At 39.4% G+C, this 22,372-nt stretch overlaps 1 protein-coding gene and 1 long non-coding RNA gene across 4 annotated transcripts in view; one reads left to right on the forward strand and one right to left on the reverse strand.

The window, feature by feature from the left end:
- The window catches only part of FMNL1 (formin like 1), a 1,060,054-nt gene that overhangs the window by 614,718 nt on the left and 422,964 nt on the right, over nt 1-22,372 (reverse strand). The gene's annotated exons all lie outside the window — the stretch shown is intronic.
- Nucleotides 15,051-22,372, forward strand: part of LOC146870933 (uncharacterized) — a 144,942-nt gene continuing 137,620 nt past the window's right edge. Inside the window, exon 1 of the long non-coding RNA XR_014979835.1 lies at nt 15,051-15,128. This is a non-coding gene — a long non-coding RNA (uncharacterized LOC146870933). The remainder of the gene's footprint in view (nt 15,129-22,372) is intronic.

Genomic DNA, 22,372 nt, shown 5'->3' on the forward strand with positions numbered 1-22,372 from the left:
GCCCATAGATTGCCTATGATAAATAAAGTCAAGATATTTTTGTAACTGTCAGTGAATATCATAAATACGGGTCAAAATACTAGGAGCAAAACAATACACTGTAATAAAAATTTGTGCAAAAGTGCAATGATAATCGAGTATTAACTAATAATCGATTAAAAAATATATAAAGATGGACACCTCAAGAAGGCAAAGTGCAAAAGTATCAAATGCAAAAGTGCAAACAATTCTCTAAAATGAATTCCAAATCGTTAACATTAGTAATCATATGTGTAACAAAATTAAATACATTTTTTTCATTCTGATTTCTTGAAGCAGATAGTTAGAAAGGCTTTTTCAATGTGATCATTTAATCATAACAACCTATCATAAAAGAACAGCAGGATCAAGAAATTAACAATAAATCCTGTTAAATAGGTAAATTGAACAAACCGATACCATAAATTAAATCCGATCTCTGCCAAATAAATAGTTACCCAATCCCCACATATTTCCATGCACTATGCATTTTAATCTGCAAACTCAATACAAAAGAATTTATCTTCCACGTTGTGGTCCGTACCTGCTTTTTGGATCCCATTAAGGATCGTTCCAGGATTTTGGCTTTCTTGTAATTCGGACGAAGTACGGCTGTCTTCGACATTACGGACCCTCTCTCCATTTTGTGGCTGGTGGACTCACAGTCGGCATCACGGAAGTGAACTTGTTGTGTAACCCAGAACGGGTATTTGCCGACCAGCCCCCTGCACCTTCCATGCTGAAAGTCGGATCTGAGCTTGGCTGCCGTGAGGATTTGCTCATAAGGACCCGAGGCGCCGGAGGACACTAAAGGTACCGGACTGTTCAACCCGTACGGTAAGCTGTTCAGCGGGCTGACTAGGCAGGCATTGCAGGTGGGGAGACAGTGGAAACAGTACTGTTCATTTAACGAAAAGCACAGGTTTGGACAATTGGTCAGTGTATGCAGATTATCTAATCATGTTATCGTCAGCGGATGTGCTGAAGGACCGTGAAACAGCAGCAGACGCTTTGTTTTCTAATGTTTCAAGAGCAGAAGAAACACGCACCACTCAAGACACCAATCTGAGTCACAGTAATGATGTCAAATCCTTGCTAAAAAAACTAGAAAAACTCCACCGTACCGAAATGACCAAATGGTGGGAAAGAAAATCGTTGGAAAAGTATAAAGAGGTTGGGAGAGTTCCACGACGATTGAGAATAATGATTGCGCCCTCATTTGAAAATCCCAACCCTATGATGTTGAAGGAGTGGGCAACAAAGAATCTAGATGCCTCTATGAATATGGTATTAATTCTAATAAAATACGCTGAAATTGACAGAGAAAAAATACTGAAAGAAATAGAGGAAGTCAATGTTCTATTGGAAAAAAATGAAAACAAGGAACAAATAAGAAAGGACGCGAAGAAATACAATCCAGACTGAACAAACATGAGGAAACGATAAAAGAAAGGAAAATCTATGAATTTGCAAGGGACAAAAAAGACTACGAGACTGGGCGAGTGTTCACTTTCTCGAAAAAATTCGACAATATAAAACGCCGAGCACTTATTAGTGATGAAAGTGATATCACCAGAGCATCGACTTCTCACATGCAAGTTAACGATGACAATTTTTCCTCAGTAGAATCAAGCAGTGTGGATAGTAGCATTGGATCAGACGACAACATGGGTCGCAAAACTTCGCAAATTCCCACCAATTTTGCACCAGGGGAAGAGTTATCTTTTTTAGTCGAAGACCGCCGGCAAACTCTGAGACCACGCAACCAAACAATGGGTCAAGAATAGAAAAAACCAACGGAGGAAACAGAGGCGGAAAAGCAAACTACAGAGGAAGAGGCAAGAAGAATTACAGCAACCGAAAATAAATAAGGTAAATGTTGATGTTGTGGACAATACTGTGATTAATTTATCAGAAATAACTTTATCAATTGCTGAACAGCAGTTGTTAGCTTTAGGTTTATCTTTTTGTCCATCGAACTGCTTTAAATATACACAAACGAGAGTGGATGTTTTCAAATTCATCCGTAAGTTAAAGTTGAAAAAACATTTCCAACTCAAAAGCGCAGTGAATATTGCAGCACAAACTAGATCACTGCAAGGATTACATTCAAATCTGCAAGCTTCGGATGTAAGCACGATGTTAGCAGTACACTCTCTGGCAAATGACAACAATCCTATAGGGAATTCTACACAGGAAGATCTCAGTGAAACAGGTATCATGTGTAATATTCCAGCGATTAGTCCATTTAAGCCTCCGTCAACATTTATCCCCATGATGCCACGGGATGCGATCGATGTGTTTAGTGACTGCATGATTGAAGATCTTAAAAAATTGAATTGCAATGTTTTTAAACAGAAAAGACGCTACAATTATTCTGAACTACAATATAATAAACTCATCCACAAACTGCAGAAACATACGGAAGTCATTATCAATAAAGCTGACAAGGGCGGTAATATTGTTTTGTGGCCCAGATCTCTCTATATGGAGGAAGCATGGCATCATCTTAGTGATGCCAGTTGTTATAAGAAAGCTAGCTTCCAGGAATTGCGCCAAATAAAGGATAATGTATTTGCCGAACTATTGCAATGGAAACGAGTGGGATTACTAACTAAAAATGAATACATTTTTTTAAAGAATGACCATCCTATGACCCCCATTTTATATTTTATCCCTAAAGTGCATAAGAATATAACACCAGTTCCAGGCAGACCAATCATATCAGCACAAAAGAGTCTACTAGAAGCTATGTCGAAATATGTAGACTACTTTCTACATGAATTTGTGGAAAGTCTGCCGTCTTACATAAGGGATACTGGACACTTTCTAACTAAATTGAAAAATGTCAAATGGGAGAATGATTGTTACCTAATAGTGATGGACATTTGTTCATTGTATACCAGCATTAACCACAGTGATGGTACAAATGCAGTTCGCTTTTATTTAGACAAAAGAAGTATACACATGTATGAACATAACAAAATGATTGTGAAAATGATTACCACTTGTTTGACCAATAACTATTTTTTATTCAATAAGGAAGTTTTCCAACAACTGCGCGGCGTGGCCATGGGAGCATGCTTCTCCCCGAATTACGCGTGTTTGCACGTGGGCTAGTGGGAGGAGCATGTTTTAAAGGTCACCCACAAGGTTATATTTGAACAACATGTGCTCCATTGGTGGAGATTCATCGATGACGTTTGTTTAATTTGGCAAGGTACCATCGAGTCAGCCAATAACTTTGTGGAAGAAATTAACAAAAATACACTGAATCTTAAGTTCACTTCAGATATAAGTAAAACTAAAGTACAATTCCTGGACGTTGAAATCTTTATTAGAGAGGGCACATTACACACTAAATTGCACAGAAAAAAAGCCGGGAACTCTGTACTGCATGCTAAGAGTTCTCACCCTCGCCATCTCATTCGTAGTATCCCCCTATGGGGAATTTTTAAAAACTAAACGGATTTGCAGCCATGAGGAAGATCTAAAAACCTGTCAAAATGATACGTTTGAAAGATTCTTAAACAGGGGTTATAAGGCTTCTGATTTGCACATAGCTCGAGACAAGGCAAATAGCACAGCCCTGGTTGCTCATCAGCACATTGTTCACGAGGCCCAAGAACCATCAAGGCTGAGTACTAATGATATTGACTCCACTATTTCGGAATCTATAAGCAACATCAGATTGATAACTAATTATTGCACACAAGAGAGACAGATTCGCAGAATTTTATACAAGAATTGGCCAATAATTCGGACAGACATTACTATGTCGCAAATTCTGCCAGAACTCCCCCTATTGACATTTAGAAGGGCCCCCTCAATGAGGGATGCTCTAGTCAAAAATAGTCCTGAGGTGATGACTTCCAATACATGGCTAACAGCTAGGCATGGTTTTTTTAAGTGTAACTCTTGTCGCGCGTGTAAGTTCGGAAAAAATGTATCAGAATATGTCACAGCTTTTAGTCCCAATCCAGTTAAATTAAAAGGACATTTTACTTGCAGAACTGAATATGCAATCTATATTTTGGAATGCACTTGCCATCTACTATATGTGGGCAGTACTAAGTTGCAAGTTTTTAACAGGATTTTACAACACCTTAGAGCTGTGGTTAATTCCGATCCCACCTATCCTGTAGCACGACATTTAAAGTTAGTACACAAGAATAACCTCAATGACCTCAGTTACTACGTCATTAGTGCGATACCCAAAAACATCAGAGGGGGAAATAGGGAGAAAAGGCTGAGACAAGTGGAGTCTGAATTTATCATGTTATTAGACACCAAGATGCCAAATGGTCTTAATAACAATGAAGATTTGCACAACTTTTTATAATGAATTATTTTAATTCAATAATGTTGAGGATTTGGTGAGTTCCTGGTTTGCTTTTAGACTGGCGTTTTATCCCTAATTTTACCATATTTTATCTGGGTTTCTAGATTTTATTTGGTTTTTGTGGGATTTTATTGTTGGTTTTAAGCTCTTAGATTTTACCTATTTTTAAAACATCATTTTAAGATGTACAATTATGTGTGATTTTTTGGCTGCTAACTATTGGTTTTATTCAGACCTATATGTTATTACATGACTATATGACTATATAGTAATATAAACATTTTAGGTCTGTGTTCAATCCTAACCGAAAAATATTTGATTTCCTTGTATCATTAGATGCTAGTAACAAGAAACAGTTTTGAAGAAGATGACGCGTATATCTGTATGAACATTATATTTCAAATTATCTGAAACGTGGAAAAACTCTTAAAACGTCTACTATAAGCTGCTATGTATTTTATACTTATTACTCTTTATATGTATAAGTTCACTATGATTATGCACTTTAATATTAGCACTTTATTTGCACAATTTTGCACTTTTGTTAGAACGACCGAAGAACATGCCAAATATTTTAATGGACTTGTGTATAAAACTGTATCAAAGAAGTAAATTTGCACATAGACAATTTTGCCAGTCATTACATGTTAACAAAAATGCATTATGCTTGAATATATAATTATCGACAACAGATAGGGTGGTTCCTACCTATGTGATGCTTTATAGTTGTGAATTGTCGTAAATGAACACTATGTTCTTATTGAGTATTTAGATTGTTTACAACTGTTGAAAACAAAACTATGCATCTTATGTCAAATGCCAAAATGGTGATGTTCTAAATTTTAAAAGAACTTATAGGAACACTATGTTCTTATTTGACAATTAGATTCCCATGCCTATCACTGTGGTAATTTTATTCATTATGTAATGATTTGCTAATGTGCAATCACTTAGGAAAATATTTGTATAATTTTAAAAATCGCAGTCCTATGTTTATGTTAATTCGTAAACTATGTTGGCAATTATCTAAGCGGTTTTGTTATTAGTCACCTTATATATAGTCACTGATTGGTCCTGCGCGTCATGTGATCAAGACTGCCGTGGGGCAGTCGAAACGCGTCAGGCTGAGCACTTGCGTGATATTTCCATGCACTATGCACTTTAATCTGCAAACTCAATAAAAAAGAATTTATCTTCCACGTTGTGATCCGTACCTGCTTTTTGGATCCCATTAAGGATCGTTCCAGGATTTTGGCTTTCATATATATATATATATATGCATTTATATATATGTATCAATTCCATAGTCCAAAACCCATGCGGCTCATGCATGAATCAGGAACAGACCACTCCGTGATAAAAGAATAAAGTGCTTTAATCCTTAGGTGACAGCAACATGACGCGTTTCGACCGGGAAACCCGGTCTTGATCACATGACATGAGCAAAGACCATAGAGTGTAAATACAGTGAAGTTTGCTCCAAATGCACCACCCACTAAGTAGTGGAAATGGAAGAAATACTGACATAGAAAACGTGAACCTGGAATAGGATTCCTACTATCATAGAAAGGCAAAATATAAAGTCAAGACCATTCTAATACAGAATTTAAAAATTATTAAAATGTAAGTACATTGAAATAAAAAATATAAATATATAAATATAAATAAATATTATCACAAAAATTCAGTAAAAATTCATAGAGGGTGCTAGACCAATACAGGGCAAGTGCCCATAGATTGCCTATGATAAATAAAGTCAAGATATTTTTGTAACTGTCAGTGAATATCATAAATACGGGTCAAAATACTAGGAGCAAAACAATACACTGTAATAAAAATTTGTGCAAAAGTGCAATGATAATCGAGTATTAACTAATAATCGATTAAAAAATATATAAAGATGGACACCTCAAGAAGGCAAAGTGCAAAAGTATCAAATGCAAAAGTGCAAACAATTCTCTAAAATGAATTCCAAATCGTTAACACTAGTAATCATATGTGTAACAAAATTAAATACATTTTTTTTATTCTGTTTTCTTGAAGCAGATAGTTAGAAAGGCTTTTTCAATGTGATCATTTAATCATAACAACCTATCATAAAAGAACAGCAGGATGAAGAAATTAACAATAAATCCTGTTAAATAGGTAAATTGAGCAAACCGATACCATAAATTAAATCCGATCTCTGCCAAATAAATAATTACCCAATCCCCACACCTCGTCTCAACCGAATTAAAACCGGTAAAACCAAAGAGTAAAACCAGCTAAAAATACGACAAAGAACAAGGCATAAAAGAAATTCAATATAGCAGAAAAAAGATTTAAGATCCAATCAATATAAACAAATAGCAGTAACAATCAACAACAGTTCATTCATTAGCAAGCTTGTGTAGTGTGCAAGGGCTGTAAAAGGGTAATGGGACACGCCTGCCCCATTGAAGGATCAGATAATGTAAAAACATATTTATAAATAAAAATATTCTTAAAAAGATCCTACCAGAACCTCCAAAAGACCCTATATAGAGGTCTTCCCCAGTATTGAGACCATTAGGAATCTTAGTGTCCAGAAGTAAAATATAATGGCTTTCCAACTGTCTAAGTTTTCTCTCTCTGTCTCCTCCTCTTTTAGAGGATGGAACTGCGTCAATAACAAAATAACTTAAATTTTAAGATTATTTTGATGGACCAATTTGAAATGACGCGCCACGGGGTAGCTGGAGTCGGAATTGACAATAGCTCTCAGATGCTGTAAGATTCGATTAAAGACTTGGAGCGTAGTGCTCCCAATGTAACGAAGATGGCAAGTACATTGGAGCACATAAACAGCATAATCTGTTTCACATGTAAATAGACCCTTAATCTTGCATGCATTTTGAGTAAAAGCATCACAGTATTCCGAAGTATTCACTTCGAATTTTCAGGCCCTGCAAGAACTACATTTAAAAAATCCTGATCGATTAGAGAGTCAATTAGAGAATTTAGTTATTTCTGGACTGGTCTTAACCAAGGCATCCCTCATTGAGGGTGCCCTTCTAAAAGTTATAGCAGGTATATCACTGAGTAAGGGTGCAAGGGTAATATCAGTTTTTAAGATAGGCCAGTTTGACTTCAAGATATTCCTAACTTTCTTCTTATGACAACTATAAGTAGTAATCAGTCTAATAGCCGTATCTTCTTTGTGTGATAATCTATCTCCAACTGGAATAGCAACCTTAGTGTTAGAGACCTGTGGGAACTCATTAGTGATTATACTCAATTTATTCATAGCATTTTGTAAATCATCCCTTTTATAGCCACGAGCTAAAAATCTTTGAAAAGATTCATTTAGACAATTATTGAGATCTGTTTCTCTGCTACAGATTCTATAAATCCTTAAAAACTCCCCATAGGGGATGCTTTTAATGAGGTGTCGGGGATGGGAACTTGAAGCATGCAGAATCGAATTGCCTGCTGTGGACTTTCTGTGTAATCTAGTCTGAATTTTGTTCTCAACGGCATAAATTTCAACATCCAGGAATTCTACTCTTTCATTGCTAATTGTAGCAGTGAATTCCAAATTAAGCTTATTAATATTGATGTCAGCAACACATTTTTCGGCAGTTTCCCTAGATCCATGCCATATTAAAAATACATCATCTATGAAACGCCACATATGAACAATGCCATTTCCTCGATAATCAGTTATAGCAATGACGCGGCCGAGGACATGCTCCTCCCACCAGCCCACGTGTAAACACTCGTAGCTGGGGGAGAAGCAAGCTCCCATAGCCACGCCTCACAATTGTTGAAAAACCTCATTGTTGAAGAGGAAATAGTTATTACATACGCATATCTCAATCATTTTAACCAACATCTTACTATGCTCAATATATCTAATGTCTCTATCGGATAAATAATGTTGAATAGCATGTAATCCATCTTGATGGTTAATAGAGGTGTAAAGAGAGCAAATGTCCATCACAATCAAATAGTAATCAGAGTTCCAGAGGACGTCATTCAATAACTCTCTACTACTCACTCTCTACTATCTACTACTCTCTACTCACTCTCTACTGCTCACTCTCTACTACTCTCTACTACTCACTCTCTACTACTCTCTACTACTCTCTCTCTAATACTCACTCACTACTAATCTCTACTACTCTCTACTACTCACTCTCTACTACTCTCTACTACTCACTCTCTACTACTCTCTACTCTGTACTGCTCACTCTCTACTACTCACTCTCTACTACTCTCTACTCATTCTACTATTCTACTACTCACTCTCTACTACTCAATCTCTACTACTCTCTACTACTCTCTACTCTCTACTCACTCTCTACTACTCTCTACTCACTCTCTACTACTCACTCTCTACTACTCACTCTCTACTACTCACTCTCTACTACTCTCTACTCTGTACTACTCACTCTCTACTACTCACTCTCTACTACTCTCTACTCATTCTACTACTCTACTACTCACTTTCTACTACTCACTCTCTACTACTCTCTCTACTACTCTCTATTTCTCACTCTACTACTCTCTACTACTCACTCTCTACTACTCTCTTCTACTCTCTAGTACTCCCTACTACTCACTCTCTACTACTCACTCTCTACTACTCTCTAGTACTCCCTACTACTCACTCGCTACTACTCTCTCCTACTCTCTACAACTCACTCTCTACTACTCTATACTACTCACTCTCTACTACTCACTCTCTACTACTCTCTACTACACTCTACAACTCACTCTACTACTCTCTACTCACTCTACTACTCACTCTCTACTCTCTACTACTCACTCTCTACTCTCTACTACTCACTCTCTACTACTCAATCTCTACTCTACCTCTCTTTACTTCTCTCTCTGCCTCTCTCTACTACTCTCTACATCTCTACCTCTCTACCTCTACCTCTCTACCTCTTTACGCGCACATATGCATTTATATATATGTATATGTATTATCTACTGGCGGTCGCCAGTAGATAGTTATAGATAGGACCGTGTTTCCATAGGAAATCTCAAAATTCTATTTTGAATAACTTTGGCGCCGGTTGATGAATCTTCGCGAAATTTCAAAACTAATGGGGCGCTCCGCTCAGCTCCTACCCTGAAAGTCTCGGGGGGATTCGTCAAGCGGGGGCCGAGAAAAAAGGGGGGTCCCAAAACGTGTTTTGCCCATGCATTTTCCCATAGGACCTTTCGTCGAAGGTACAGCCCGAACGGCTGAACAGAATTACTTGAAATTTGGCAGAGAGGTAGTCCTCAGGTCAGGGATGTGCCTTTTGCATATATGGAGTCAATCTGTTCAGTAGCTCCTGAGAAAATTGCAGTTAAAGCACATAAATATCTATAGCCGCGCACCGTGCGCGCACGGTGCGCGCACCCTAACGTGCACGAGCGTAATTCTGATTGGTGGTTACATGTCAGTGAACGTTCGAATCGGTCGAAATCAGGAAGTGTCGGCCGCCATTTTGTTTGTTTTCAGTGCGAGAGTGAAAAAGGAAGGTGGCGAACGTGGAAAGGGGGCAGGGTAGAGAGTTCCTGACCCCCTAGCCTTTGTCAGGGGGTCCCTGAAGGACCCCGAAGGCAGAAAAAACATTTTAATGATCTTTTTTTAAATATCGCGGGGTGCGCGCACGGTGAAAAACCATAAAAAAAATAAAAATTTAATACGTAGTTTATTGTAAAATAAATATATAAAAAATATAATAATACATACAGGACTTAGCATTTAAAAAACCGTACAAATTCACTGAAAAAACCATAGGTTTCACACACGTTATAGTTAGGAATTAGCATTTAAAAAACCTTGCAAATTCACTTAAAAAACCATAGGTTTCACACATGTTATAGTTAGGTGGATATTTCACTCGTAAAAAACCAATGAAATTCCCCCGTTATAGTTAGTTCAGATAACTATAACTCGCGCGACCGCCACTCTATCACAAGGATGATGTCATCAGTGATGTCATGAGTGATGCCACTAACCATGTCATGAGTGATGTAATATGTGACGTCATGAGCAGTGGATTGTGGGCGCGCGAGTTATAGTTATCTGAACTAACTATAACGGGGGAATTTCATGGGTTTTTTACGAGTGAAATATCCACCTAACTATAACATGTGTGAAACCTATGTTTTTTTTAAGTGAATATATATATACATACATACATATATAAACATATATATACACATCTGCATATCTATATAAATATAAATGCATGTATACATATACATATACATATAGGCTTACATAGGCATGTTATGTACATGAAAGTTTGAAAAACACTAATAAAATCAAAGCTAAAAAGCCACCTAATTACAAACAGAATTGCTTTAACTTAAATGAGGGCGAGACCTATTGCATTTTCAATGCTTCTTGGTATTAGCAGAGTACTATGCGCGGTTTGTAAAAGGTTACGCTCAAACTGTTGAACCCGTATGTGCCATGTTGCGGAAGTTCTCAAAGTTTGTTTGGTCTGATGAAATTACTCAGACCTTTGCCCAAGTCAAGAAACTAATTGTTGAAACACCTGCTTTGCATGCCTTTCAGGGTAACTGTAAATGCTTCCTCATGGTGGATGCAAGTCTCACTGGATTAGGAGCAGTTCTGGGGCAGTGGGTTGCTGGTAAGGAAAATACCATAGCCTTTGTCTCCAGGATGTTTAGACAGTCTGAAACACATTATAGCACAACTGAACTTAAGGCTTTGGCTTGTGTGTGGGTGATTGACAAGTTTAGGAGTTACATCTGTGGTTATGAGTTTGAAGTTGTTTACAGACCACAAACCTCTTATGCACATCCTGAGTGGATCTGGTTTGGTAAAGGCGTCAGCTAGGCTTGTGAGGTTGTAGTCAAAACTGCAAGAGCTTCACTTTTCCATTAAGCATATATCTGGAGGGAAAAATTTCAGGGTGGACTGCTAATCACGTATGGCCTTGTCTGACGAGTGTAATACCGTTGATGTTGAGGAACCGAATACGTAGCGTCACCTGTGGATGCAGACAAGGAGAGTGCTGCTGTAACTGAGCAATCATGGTTGGCAACTTATGACAAGGCAGCAAATCTCAAGCAAGTCAAAGAGTTAATTGTAAAGGGAAGGCCGGAGAGTAGAAAGTTGACTAGTGAAATAAGGGCTTTTTTGATGGTGGCTTCTGAATTATCTCTTGTCAATGAGATGATGATGCGTCACGACTTGTTCTTCCCTCCAGAAAGTCTCAGAATAGACATTAGCAAGTCCGGCCATCGCGACCACTTAGGTATTTCTAAGACATCTCAACTTATTAAGTTGTATTATTGGTGGCCTTCTTTAGAAAATCTGGTTAAATTTTGGGTAGACTCATGTGCTGAATGTCTTGTATCTGACAAAAAGTGGAAGTTAATGGATACTCCCCTTCAACCTATTCCTTTTCCGGACAAACCTGGAAGCAAGGTTGGGTTGGATTTTTCAAGTCCTTATTATATATTTGCCTGGTAACATCAAATTTCTTATTTTGTTGATTGATTATCATGGTTATTTCATATGTTTTTGATGCACCTAGCACTGACAATGCTATCAATTTTTTAAATAGGGTGTTTGCAACTGAAGGGTCACCTTCCGTGATCGTAACGGACAATGACACACACTTTGTATCTCACAAAATGTGCACATTTTTGGCAGCCAACAATGTAAAACATTTCAAAGTTGCCTTGTATTCTCCGTCTTCCAACAGGTTGGTTGATAAGGCAACCAGATTAGTGAAGGAAGGGATACAAGTAGCTCTGTTGTCATCCCAGGATGTGAAAGAGTTTGTTCATGCCAATGTGTGGTCATATAACATTTCGCTTTATTGCACAACTGGGGTGCCACCTTTTACAGTCTTAAGGGGAAGGAAAGTACACGCGGACCTATGTCCTGAATGGTTGCAGAACAAACATCGTATTGAGAGTGCAAGTAGTGAGAGTAAACGTCAGGTGATGCAGAAACAGCATGCCTTGAATTTGAGGCTGTATGATGGCAAAAGTTTTAAAAATATGGATCTGGGAATCTGGGAATAAATGATTGGGTCCTTATTAAAAATCTAAAAAAGGTCTCTAAAGGTTTGTTGAAGTTTTCCTCTCCAGTTCAAGTGACAAATGTGAGCAAAGGCTCAGCACTCCTCGGGAAAAAGGGCTGGTGGAATAAGAGGTCGCTTGTGTGTCTTTCAGGCTCTGAAGCGAGCTTCTTGAAGAAATTGACAAAACTGGAGTTCGAACAATGTGATTGGGCCATATGGTTGTAGGATCCAGATTCAGGTGTTTCAGTGTCTGTAAATGACGGCAGCTCTGGGGACATCACTTGTTCACAGTAGGTCTCTCCACCAATTAGTGTTGACATTCTTCCTGGCTCAAAGAAATGTGTTCAAAGGGTCATTGGTTCTCAGCAAAATGTTGGAGTAGGTAGTCGCCTAAGGAAATTGCCTTCCAAGTTTGACGACTACATTTTGAATTAGATCGCTAATGCTCAGTTGCATTTTAAGTTGTGGTGTGATTTTATAAATTATGCCAGTTTTTGTTATTATGCTTGTCTGTGGTTGTTCTCTCCAAAATGAGGGAGAAGTTGTAGTATGAAAGCACCCCGCGTGCCACTGTAGCGCATGGGTGCTCTGTACCATGCGCTCATTGTATTCTTTTAAAATGGTGTTCCACGATCGAGGCTGGAATGATGGGTGCGAATACTCAGTGAAGGTTTGTTCATTTCATGGAGTCCTTCACACGCATGAGTCAAAGGTGTAGTCATTACAATATATCTTACGACAAAAGCACTTGCCTGCTGCGGAGTCCTTCATCTTCCTTCACAGGCCGCTCAGAGGGGTCATCCACCCAGCGTAAAGAACAGATGCCAGACCCATGCTGCACTTCCATTTCACCTCTGGACTGGCGCACAGCCACTTCTCAGGAGCATAGCATGACTGTATGATTGGGGGGTGTTGTATCCCGCTTAAGGTTATTGCAATCTACCAATTAGTTTACTTGCTGGGTATCTGTAATCTAATTGGTAGTTTACTCTCACGTCACATGGAATGTTGGGGGAAGTACTTAAGGCACGTCACAGGCAGTTCGTGACCTTTTGCCAGCTGCAAGCGTGCGAGCTTGTTGTTCTATAACCGAGGTTTTCTTCAGTGTTCTTCAGCTGTTAAATAAATATATAACAGTAGCACTTGCCGATTCAGCGTGAAGACTGGTTATTTGATCTGCACTTCAAATGGCGACGAGTTCGGGATCCCGATTGTTTAAGAAAATGTCGGGTGAATTTCTTCTATGAAGTGAAGTCTACGAAATTCTACGTTCAGGCAAGTGAGGATATTATTTGCGCAACGAGCGTCTAATACATTAATAAATTTGCGTGTGTTCTACTTATTCGTAGCGTGGCTACCGGCAGGATTGTGAAGGAAAATAGAAGTTGACGGCATGTGTGGCGCGCACAGATTTAATCTTTGAGGCAAGTTACTACAAGTCATTCGTTTGTGTGAAAAATATACAAATTATTGAAGTTGGCAATCTTGTGTTTCTTGTCAGGCATCGTCTACATGAAATCCTGTTATTAGCGTCGTAACAGAAGTCAACTGTCAGTTTCAACTGCCGCATACGTTCGTTGGTCTTTTGACAGTTACATCGTCAGCTGATTGAACAATTGAGGTGACGTAGTCAAACGCGTTACGTAACGCGTTGCGTGACTCCATTTTTTTTGATGTTGTTGTTATTATTGAATGCGCAACGCCTGTGTGAAAGCGAAGGCATATTTAAAAGCGTGCAGTTCATTCTGAAGAGGGAATAAACAGGTAATGAAAGAGAAATACCATTTTGGAATGTAGAATTTCTCTGATTAACAACCTGAAGTGTATTCAATTGAATTTAGAGAACATATTGGCTATCTCAAAAATAATATTCAACAATACTTGAGTAAATATTTTCCAGTACATCTGATAATATTCTGTGAGAATTAAATTTAATGACTATTCTATATTTCCTAAATTTCTAGTTTTGCAAGGAAAACATGGCGAGTAATTCAAATATCAGTGCACCAGCTGCATTTCTGAGTGAGCCTGGAAAACCTGTTATGAGGTGGAAAAATTGGTTTCGGGCATTTGAAAACTACTTGGTCGCTATTGACGGTAAAAAATATGAGCCAGAAAGGAAAAAAGCGATAATGTTTGGATTACTAGGTGGAGCAGGTCAGGAAATTTTCGACAGTTTACCAGAATATGAGGCTCAACCTGGGCAGTTTATTCCACTTGATGAATTCCAGGAAGCAACAAAAAGATTGGAAAAACAGTTTGGTGAAGAACCAAATATAATGATAGGCAGACATCGTTTTGCTAAGCGCAAGCAGTCTGAAGATGAAACAATAGAAGAATACATAGCGTGTTTGCGTGTTTTAGCAACAAAGTGTGCCTATAATGAAATGGTTGATGTGTATATACGTGACCAGTTCGTGTTCCATTGTTTTGAAAAGAAAGTTCAAGAAAGATTATTAGCATGTAAAAACCCAACATTAGAAGAAACTATTGACATTGCAAAAGGAATTGAAAGATCTCTGGAAAGCTCAAAAGTACTTGCTACTGAAAGCTGTACCAAGTCAAGCGTTTATTACTTACAGGATAATAAGAAAGTTATAAGTGTTGCTGACAGACGGAATAAGATGTCATCAAATTCAGAAAGTAACATGATTATTTGTTTTAGGTGTGGTTCCAGAAATCACAAAGCAGATTACGCGGAATGCCCGGCACATGGAAAGAAGTGTACGAAATGTTTTAAGGTAGGGCATTTTGCGGGTGTATGTAAAAATTTCAGAGCACAAAAATATTCAAAAGTAAAAGTCAATGCAGTGGAAGATTTTGATGAGGAGATGTGTTCTAATATAATATTAACGTTGGGTGATGATTATCAATCTATAAAAGGACCATTGGGTATTGCACACATTGGTAATGTTGAATTAAATATAATGGCAGATTCAGGATCACCTATAACGATTGTTTCTGATCAAAAGTATGTGCAATATTGGCCACAAGTTGATCTTTTAGCTTCTGATGTGAATCCCAAAGCTTTTGGTGAATTTGACATCAACATGTTGGGGTATTTCTATGATGATTTAGATGTCAAAGGAAGATCTATCACTACTAAAGTTTATGTTGCAGAACGAGGAAGGAATATAGTTGGTTGGAGGGATTTGGCTCGTTTGGGAATAATTTTCAAACCTGGTGAAAGTGACCCAATCATTTAGGATGATGATTGGGTGTGCTCAATTTCTGATGTTAGTGTAGTATCTTGTCCAGAAAACATAAATATGGTGCTGAACAAGTATTCATCATTATTTGAAGACAGAATTGGTTGTGTAAATGGGTTTGAACATAACATTAAGCTTAAGAGTGGTGCGATTCCGATAAAACACAAGGTAAGATCAATTCCCTTGTCAGTTAAATCGGATTTACAAAAAGTTCTAGAAAAGTTAGTCAAGGAAGAAGTATTTGAACAAACAGATTCGGCGGAATGGGTTTCTGCAATTGTTTTAATTAAAAAAAAAATGGTGAGGTGCGTTTATGCGCGGACTTGAGGTCGTTGAATAAAAATATTGTGGTTGATTGTTTTCCATTGCCAAGAGTACAAGAAATTTTGGCGGCAACAAATGGATCAAAATATTTTTCCCTCATTGACCTCAAGTCGGCGTATCACCAAGTCAAGTTATCTGAAAAGTCAAAAGATTTTACGACATTCATCACACCATTAAGTGCGTATAGGTTCAAAAGATTACCATTTGGTTTGGCGTCATCATCAAGTGTATTTCAAAAACTGATGGAATGCATTTTAAAAGTAATTGATGGGGTACAGAAATTCCAAGATGATATACTTATTCATGCAAGTAGTGTTGAGGAACATAACAAGGTTCTAGACTCAGTGTTGAATAGGCTAAATGAAAGAGGTATGACGGTTTCAAAAGAAAAATGTAAGTTTTTGCAAACAGAAATTGAATATCTAGGCCACATAATTAGTGGAGACGGTATAAAGCCAAAACTGGATTTAGTAAGAGCTATAAAAGATGCACCAGTTCCGCATGATAAGGAATCCTTAAAATCATTCTTGGGGTTAAGTGAATACTATTCACGATTTATTGAGAATTATTCAGAAGTGGTTGAACCATTGCGCACACTGTTGCGAAAAGGTGAAAAATTTGCATGGTCTATGAGTCAGAATGATGCTTTTGAAAAGTCAAACATGCAATTGTATCTGCACCTTCATTGAAACCATATGATCCAGAAGGAAACAACATAGTGACGGTGGATGCAAGTTCGGTTGGTATTGGTGCAGTCTTCACACAAAAGGTAAAAGGTAATTCACAAACAATTGCTTTTATTTCAAGACGACTACAGGAAGCAGAAGTCCACTATAGCACTATAGAAAGGGAAGCTCTCGTGTGTGTGGGCAGTAGAAAAGCTAAAAATGTATTTGTGGGGTAAACAATTTGAGCTTGTAACAGATCATGAGCCTTTAACATTTTTAATGGATGGATACGGAAGAGGTAATGGAAATTTGTCAGCCAGATTGGTAAGACTTTTGGCTAGGCTTCAAGAGTACACGTTCACTATAAGTCATATTTCAGGGAAAAGCAATATAAGAGCAGACTGCTTATCTAGGTTACCTTTAAATCTTAATGAACCAAGAGTGGAGGAAAACACAGAATGGGTTGTGTCTTGTATAAAAGATGTAAACAATGATTTAAAGGTAGGGGATGAGGCAGAATGTTTGGAAAACATAGACAACGATCCAGTGTTGATAAAGGTTAAGTATTATACTGTAAACAATTGGCCACCAATTAGAAATCTTTCATCAGATCTCAAGACATATTTTCAGGTGGCAAATGAGCTGTGTATTGACCATGGTTTTGTTTTAAGGGGAGATGTGTTAGTTCCGCCAACTAAAATAAGAAGGAAGTTGATTGACAAGGCACATAAAAGCCATTTGGGATCTACCATGACAAAGAAATTGTTAAAGGAGCATTATTGGTGGCCGGGATTAGATGCTGATGTTAACATGTTTGTTGATAATTGTGTAATTTGTCTTAAATCTGACAAGCATTGGAAGACAAGGGTGCAAGAAATGCAATTAGTCCAAATTCCTAACGCACCATGGGTTAAAGTGGCCATTGATTTTGCAGGTCCATTACATGTTTTAGAACAAGATTCTAAATTTCTGATAGTATTGAGCGATTATTATAGCAAATGGATCTATTACAAATTTGTATCTGTTATTGACTCAGACTGTGTAATTAAATTTTTGGAGGCTTGTTTTGCAATAGAAGGTTTACCAAAAATTTTGGTATCAGACAATGGTAGTCAATTAGTCTCAGAAAAAATGGTTACATTTTTGAAACATAATGAGATTGTGCAGGAAAAAACACCATATTATTCGCCAAAATCTAACGGTCAAGTGGAAAGGGTGAACCGATTCTTGAAGGAAGGAATACAATTAGCGTTGGCAGCAGGATATCCAGTACAGGAGTTCATTCGTGAAAGAGTCAAAGCATACAATGGCACAACTATCAGTGTGACAGGGTACTCACCATTTTTTCTCATGAGGGGCAGACAATGTGTCTCTTCAATTTCACCAAGGTTCGTGTTAAGAAAAGATAGTGATTTGAAAGGAATTGGCGTGAAAGATTCAGAGCTGAAAGTAAAGGACAGGATCGTAGACCAACAACTCAAATCTAAAGCATATCATGATAAAGTTCACAGAGCGGTTGAAAAAGACATCATTGTTGGTGACTGGGTGTTGCTCAAGAAACCGTTTGTAAAGTATAAAGGAGAGTCAAAGTTTTATGAGCCAAGAGAAGTTAAAGAGGTGTCAAGCAGTTCAGTGCTTCTGCAAGATTTTGGTTGGAGACACAAGTCGGATGTAGTTAAAGTAAAAGAAATGCAGAAAGACCTAATTAACAAAGAAAGAAGAAGTAATGCAGATAACGAACAAAGTAATGTATGGTATGATTTGAGTAGTAAAGAGAAGGATTTGAGATTCAAGCAAAGGGAGAAGATGGAGCGTGAGGATTCAGTTCGAGAGAGTGTTATCAACCGAACTTCAAATCCAGAGTCAGATGTAGCGTTAGAGAGAGTTAGATACAATGCATCTCAAGGTGAGGCATACGCTGGTGGCGAGGTGGAAGTTGAAAATTCAAGCGCCAGCAATCCACTAGCAAATGAAGTTTTGGGTCACAGTCAAGAAGAGAATGTAAGCACCTCTTCTGGAAGAGTATCTCGCTTTCCAAGGATATACAAAGACTTTATTTTGTATTGATGCAAACCATGTCCACCTATAAGCTTCAGATATATATATAGTGTTTCAAATGTTTATTTGATATGAAAGGGAGATGTTGTATCCCGCTTAAGGTTATTGCAATCTACCAACTAGTTTACTTGCTGGGAATCTGTAATCTAATTGGTAGTTTACTCTCACGTCACATGGAATGTTGGGGGAAGTACTTAAGGCACGTCACAGGCAGTTTGTGACCTTTTGCCAGCTGCAAGCGGGCAAGCTTGTTGTTCTGTAACCGAGGTTTTCTTCAGTGTTCTTCAGCTCTTAAATAAATATATAACAGTAGCACTTGCCGATTCAGCATGAAGACTGGTTATTTGATCTGCACTTCAGGGGGTGAGGTAGTGTGGGGAGCTTCAGATTTCCCACAATCACGCTGGGACATCTTGTTAAAGCACATTTTGTGAGAAGCAGGACATGAGGGGGGGCTAAGGGGCAGTGGAAAGAGAGAGGTGTGGATTGTTAGGAGCACTTAAAATGAGAAATTGTTCAAACTAATCAACGTTTTCTAATATCTTAAAAACATAGACAAGAGTGAGCGTGTGTTTTTGTCAGTGTGGGCATGTACAAATCCCACATGAAATCTGACAGACACTTTGTACTCAACTATTTACTAAAGAATACATTTTTGGGGGGGAGGGTGTTACACCCCAAACACCTCCCTTGGAGGTACGCCCTGCCACTTCTACAGTAAATATCTGCATTTGCACTGTGAAGGAAACAGCACCTCTTCATACATGGTTTGTTATTCGGTCCAGAATAACGAGCTTCCTATAACTCGTCGCTGCTCTTGGCTGTTTCAGAGGAAAGCCTGTTGCTGGCTGGGTGGCTCTGGATGGACAGGCTGGGAGAACAACCTTCCCTCAGGGCTGCTTCGCGAGCCAAAAGCTCAGAAAGCAGCAACTGCCCCAGTTTAGTAGGGGTCTCTCCATGTCCCGCATGGCCAATCCAATCCCTTTAGTGCCACTTTAACTGTCTGTTGCAAGTGCTCATGTAATCAATAAAGGGTCATTACATGTCGCAGATGTGTACAGATGTCATTGATGTTACATTATGGCTTTGATGTGTCAGAGTAGATCCCTGATGCACATACAGGCAGCGCGGATCTGTCCACAGCAGAGGCAGATCCAGGACTGTCAGAGGCTTTACACCGGATGCTCACAGCCACACCGGCTGCACGCGCACAGTTCCCTCATCCTGAAGGTGGCTCTTTCTGGGCAACTCTCCACAAATCTCAAGTAACTGAGATAAGCTGGACTTGCCAATGGTTGGTACGTATGTCCTCTTTCATCGCATCCTTTCCTACTGCTTCTACTGTCCTCTTATCCTTTTTGGTACTGTACCTCTTTCCTATCAATTTCGTGGCCTTCTCTCTCTTCCACTCTTCCCTCTCAACTTTTCCCTAGCTTCCATCTCTCGTGACCCCTGTCCTTTTTTTCATTCTTCACTCTCACCCCTTCACTCTTTTCCTTCCCTTTCCCCTGCTCCCAGTCCTCTTAATCTCACACCTTCCTTTCAGTTCACTTTTCTGTGGATCCCTTTTCACCCATCTCCTTCTCTCCTGTTCCTTCTTGCTCCTTGTCCTCTATCTCCTTTACCTCTCATTTTTTTCTTTTCACTCCATGCCCTTACAACAACCCTTTCACCCTTTCACCCTTTTTATTTTATTTTTGGCAGTTATATATAGCGCTAACACGACCGAAAGGTATTGGAGCACTTTACATGAGCACCAGTTAGGTTACACAAGGACACATTCATTTTTGGTAGTCACAGTGAGATTAAGCGATTTGCCCAGAATCACAGGATGCTGAGCGGACGCTGAGTCTCTAACCTGGTCCCCCAGCTCCAAGGTTGGCAGCTCTGGCCGTTACGCCACATCCTCTACCCTGCGCCCGTTTACCTTTCCGATTTTTTAACTACAACAAGGGATTTAAGTGGGCCGGGTTCTCAAAAGCAGGTGCTGAAACGGGTCCCTATCGGGCTCTCCATTTTTACCTTCAGGGTGGGAAAAAAAAAAAGCTTAACTCTGTAATAGTAGCATCTGTCACTGCTTTTGATTTAGCTTGAAAGAGACTAATTTTTTAGTATTATATAGTGCAAACTTGGAGCAAACATGAGCACCAGTTACATAACATAAGCACATATTCATGTTTTGAAAAACAGGATGTTGAGCTGACGTGAGGCTCAAACCTGCTTTCGCAGCTTGATAGTCGACAACTCTAACCTTATGCCACAACATCGCCCACAAGAATGGAAGCATTTTCAATATTATATACAATGAAGTAATAGTAATAGTTGTTGCTTATTTATCTTTTGCAATTTACAAACATTGACAATAGTCCGGCCTTGTGGTAAGTGTAATGTTACTTGTTGTGTTAAATAGCTGGATAAATAAACAGAAACAGCAAAATACCAGCGGAGCGGCACACTATTCTAAGTACAGATTTTTAGCTTGAGTGTTTTAGGCCACGACCTTAATTACATCGGCCACGCCCCTATGAGAGACCCCCAGTTTTGTCATCCTGCCTAAAGCCCTGCCTACAGCGTATACTACCTTCCGTTCCCTCTTATTCCTTCCTGTCTCCTCCCCTCATTTCCTCCTATCGCCCTCACAGCCCAAGCCTGTGGTGTCGGGCCTCCGGCCCACATCATGGAAATGATTGACGCAGACACCCGGTGATTGTGGTATACTAACTGGCCGCGAGCACGTGCACCCGGGCCCTTTTATTGACGGGACACGTCACTCGTGGCACCCGTGATGGATGGGTGTGGGGGTGCAGTGTGTCCAGCCCTCAAGGGAGTGGCTGGGATGGCTTCCTGCGGGACACTAGACCATGTCTCGCAGGACACTACATTCCTCCCCAACTTTATTGAGGGACAAACAAAGTGTTAGTCTAACCTGTGGGGAAGAAACAAACAGTTAACTAAATACCACAGGGTCCATCAGTCTCTCGAGGCAGGTGGCAGGACGACATCAGACATGGGCTGGTGAACTTGGCTTGCAGCAGGACCTTCTCGGCGGACACCCGTAATTTAACCTGAGGGACTCAGGACACAACCGCTGGCTTGGAGACGTCCGCTGTATACCGTTAGTTCGCTGACAATGCCATGTCTTGCTGTCTTGCATGGCTTCCCCTTGGCTGACGTCGGTGATGGTCTGTGGTGAGTTCTAACACTTCCTTTTAGTGTGCTGCGTCGTGACCATGGATGAGTCTCAAGTGAGAATTCACAGAGGTGTTGCTAGACCAACTATCCCTGTTGAACCGCTTTGCTGTGACCGGTACCCTATCGGTGGGGCAATGTCTCTCCTCGCTCTCCCGCCTGGGGAGGCCCATCGTTGGGGTTGCTGTGGGACTGTAGGAGGGCTGCGCTGGGGGTCGCTTGTGTGCCGTCTGGGGGTAGCTGCAGGACCGCTGAGGAGCCGTTACTTGGTCGCACACACAACCCTCACGGGTGGATGAGTCTTTTTTTTTTTTGTCCTCATACGCCACTATACAGATCAAGAGCTACTTTGTTTGATCTCTACGGCCCACAGTTCGTTTGCACCAACAGAAAAACTCAGATCTTAATGGCTTGCTCATTACACAGAACCTCTCGTAATGGTCAGTTTTTGCCTTTATATGGATACTGAAACACTGACCCGAGTGGGAGAGTAATTCTATGTAAGTGCATAATCATTGGCCATATATAGTTCCAAAT

Source organism: Triturus cristatus, chromosome 1_1 (genome assembly GCF_964204655.1).
Source record: "Triturus cristatus chromosome 1_1, aTriCri1.1, whole genome shotgun sequence".
Taxonomy (NCBI): Eukaryota; Metazoa; Chordata; class Amphibia; order Caudata; family Salamandridae; genus Triturus; species Triturus cristatus.